Raw genomic sequence first — 4,056 nt, forward strand, 5'->3', positions numbered from 1 at the left:
ATATTCATATCAGATGTACTCATAATAGCCAAAAACCAGAAACCACCAAAATGCCCTTCAACGACGGCATAGTTAAACTAGTTGCAGCCCATCTCTGTTGTGGACCCTGCAACAAAAAGGAATGAATTCCTGATACACACAACTCAGATGGATCTCAAGGGCATTACCCTGAGTGGGGAAAGAAAAACAAAAAGGGCCAGCCTCAAAAAGTTACATACTATAGGATTCCATTTGTATAACATTCTCCAAATGACAAAATTATGAGATGGAATACCCGCAAGTAATCTTGAGGAATAAGGTAACATTTGCCTCTGGAACAAAGAACAAGCTTGCTTCCTAAGTGGTAGATCCACAAAATTCAGTGTTTTTCACCTGCAGTACAAACCCTACCTTCCATTTGGTCCCATACTCCTATATCCCTGTGGGACTTTCGGGTGACCAAACTGATGCAAACGTGGATTTACCTGTTACTTGCTGTGCTGTGAAAATTAATCTTTTGTCTCTGAACTCTAGAGTCTTTTTCTTCTGGCATTGTCTATAAAATACTAATAGGCTAATGTAATGGCTTGTAAGTAGGCTAAAATCTAATTCAAGACCTGACACAGGTCACGTTTTTGAGGATTTTTTTTTCCTGTAAAACTTCAGAAATAATATTTTATTATTTGACATTATTAGCTATGATACTATGATTAAATTTATGGCTTTTATTAAATTTATTTTAAAAACATAATAAATAATAAAAGTCAGTATAGTAGTATAACAACTATTATATAGCTTTAGAGTAAAATGTGTTTTATTAATTCTAAATTGGTGTCTGCCTTTTTATGATGAATTTTAGGGGACTAATGAGTGAAGGTTAAAAGTACATTTTATGATAAGGGCATTCTCCACATGATGTCTACTGATAAAGATAGTAAATATTACTTTATTTTTACTTTTAGCCTCAGGCTCTGTCTTTATGATGGTAAATTATCTAGTCTATTTAATAAAATAATTTAATTAATCTGTCTCATATCTTGTTTTATTAGCCCTACAATGAAAGTTTTAAAACCATGTCAGGATTAATAAAACTCTTTTAAAGATAAGAGTATAAGAAATATCAGGACATAAAAAAATTAAATGTATCTACAATAGGAAAATTTGCATTTTTCAGGATAATTTAAAACATTCACCCCACCATCCAGATGTTTTGCTTCCCAAATGCCAAGAATCTGCTGTTTCAGGGTTACAATTTTTGAAATTTTAAGAGAACATTCTGTTGAAAGGACCAGGAGACTGACCCAATTTGTTTCTGAAGCTTATTGTTATTGGGTGATGAAAGATGGGTCCAGCTACCACTCTGACAGGGTGAAAAGATGTTGTCTGAATAACTGTGTCTATACAGTGGCTTGTTTCTTTTTCTCCAAGCAAGGAAAGGGTAATCTAGATAGCAATTACATACTATATAAATCTCTTTCTCACAAATACAATTGATATCGATTTGTTTGGAGAAAACATTTTAATTCCATTTTGAGCAACACACAATCTCCTTCCAATATCATGTTATATCATCATGTTCTTTTATATTTCAATTATTCTGCTTCTCAGAGTGTCCGATTAAAATCCTTTCTGATCATGAAAATATGCATTGGTAACATTCAAAAGTCTATTTAGAGACTCATCAATCATGGTATTGAATAATAATAGGTTTATCATATTCCCCTGTGAAGTGCCATTTTGAAGCATAAATTCATTAGAAATATTAGCTTAAATTTCATTTTACAGAAGAATGCCAAACCATTTGTTAATTAAGGACCACTTTAAAAAAAGAAAAAACGAAATAAGCACAAATTGCCTCAGGCTGATGAAGGTACACAAACATGATGACATGAAAGGAACGAGCTAAAAGCATTTATCTATGACAGGAATTTGAAGCTACCTGGAGAGTGCACTTCTATTAACTTAAGAAACAAATTATCAGTAATGATTTTAGGCTGCATAAAAAACACTTCAGGTTGTCCCTTTTAAAAAAAAGGCTGTTTTTCTTTAATTAAGATGTCTATGGTTTACGATATTGTGATATTGACTAATACATTTGCCTCTTCTCCAAACTGCATTTATCGAATTCTGCATTCAGAGTCTTTTAATTACTCTAAACTAGAAGTTATGTGTACAAAGGGAAATAGAGTCCCCACTTTTGAAAATGTATATATATAATAGAAAATTTTCTTTATCTATGATGAGGATTTTTTGGATTTGTTTTGGCTGTCTAGTATCAGTATCTAACATTTTCTTAAAAGGATCATTTGTCCTACATGTCCAGTAATGTGATCCAGATAAGACGTAGTGCATGCCCAACTTTAGGCATGATGTGGCTATCACTGCTGGCTATGAACATGTTACTCTACTTTGTTATTCCCATCAGAGTAATATTAAAGAAGGACATGCTATAGAAATTAGAGTTTATAGATTCATCACAAACCAATTACATTCCCAGCAGCTTTTCTTTTTTTTTTTTCTATTTATATATTTAGTTAGTTAATTAGTTAGTTATTTTAAAGTAAACTCTATGTCCAATGTGGGACTTGAACTCACGATCCTGAGATCAAAAGTCACATGCTGTACTGATGGAGCCAACCAGGCACCCCTCTTTTTTTTTCTTTTTTAATAGAATTCAGCTAGTGATTATGTTATGTGGAAAAGCAAGTAAATGAGAGTAGATGAAACAGAGGTAGGGATGCCTGGGTGGCTCAGTTGGTTAAGCATCTGCCTTCAGCTCAGGTCATGATCCCAGGGTCCTGGGATCAAGTCCCACATCAGGCTACTTGCTCACCGGTGAGCTTGCTCCTCCCTCTGCCTGCCACTCCCCCTGCTTGTGCTCTCTCTCTCTGACAAAAAGAGAAAAAAAAAGACAAAAGGTAGAAGACCCATACTACCTGAATTCAAGACCTAAAATAAAGCTAGGGTTATCAACATGGTATAGTGTTGGTAAATGGTTGGACATTGACTATACATTGTGAATGGATAAAGTGTCACATGTACTATCAATTTATTTGATATAAATATGCCCAGAAACTCAATGGAATAAATACATTTTAGTCAGCTAATAGTAATGGAACAATGTAATGTCATACACAATCAAATGAACCTCCAAGTTATGCACTGTGCTACATTTAAAAAATTACTAAAAATGTATCATAGACCAAAGTGCAAAACCTCAAATATAAACATTCTACAAGAAAACATTGAAAAGATTCATTGTGACTTTGAGTTAGGCAACTATTTTTTGATATGACACAAAGGTGTAATCCATAAAAATATTTATAAGTTGGACTTCATCAAAATAAAAACTTCAACCTTTCCAAAGTCACTATAAAGAAATTAAAGAAAAAGTCACAAAGAAAAAAAATATTTTCAAAATGCTTGTCAGATAAGGTATTTATATTCAGAATATGTAAAAACCCTCAAAACTTGATAGTAATATTTTGAAATTGGAGATGATCGTCATAGATACTTGCTCAAAGAAGATATAGATAGGGAATAAACAAATCAAAAATGCTCATCATCACTTTAACTAGAGAAATTAAAACCACAGTGAGATACCATGATACACCTTATAGAATAACTGGACAAAAGAAAAAAGGCAATTTGGAAATACTAAGTAAGGAACAACATAAACTCTCATGCATTGATGCTGAGAATGCATAATGGTATAGCTACTTTAGAAAACCATTTGGTAGTTTCTTAAAAATTAAAACATGTCCCAAATGTATACTCAGAGGTCTCAAATATCTGAGATATTTGACCAACATAAATGAAAACATATGTTCACAAAAACATCAGTCCATGAATAGCAGCTTTATTCATAATCTTCAAGCCTGAAACAACCTATATGTCCTACAACTTGTAAATATATAGAAAAAGTGTAGTCCATCCATACTATGGGATACTATTCAGCAATATAAATAGATGTACCACTGACACACAATCAAATGGTTACAATTAAATGCATTATGCTATGTAAGAGAAGCAGGATCAAAAAGATTATGCTCTATGGTTCTATTTATATACATTTGG

Source organism: Ailuropoda melanoleuca, chromosome 2, assembly GCF_002007445.2.
Source record: "Ailuropoda melanoleuca isolate Jingjing chromosome 2, ASM200744v2, whole genome shotgun sequence".
In the NCBI taxonomy this organism is placed as follows: Eukaryota; Metazoa; Chordata; class Mammalia; order Carnivora; family Ursidae; genus Ailuropoda; species Ailuropoda melanoleuca.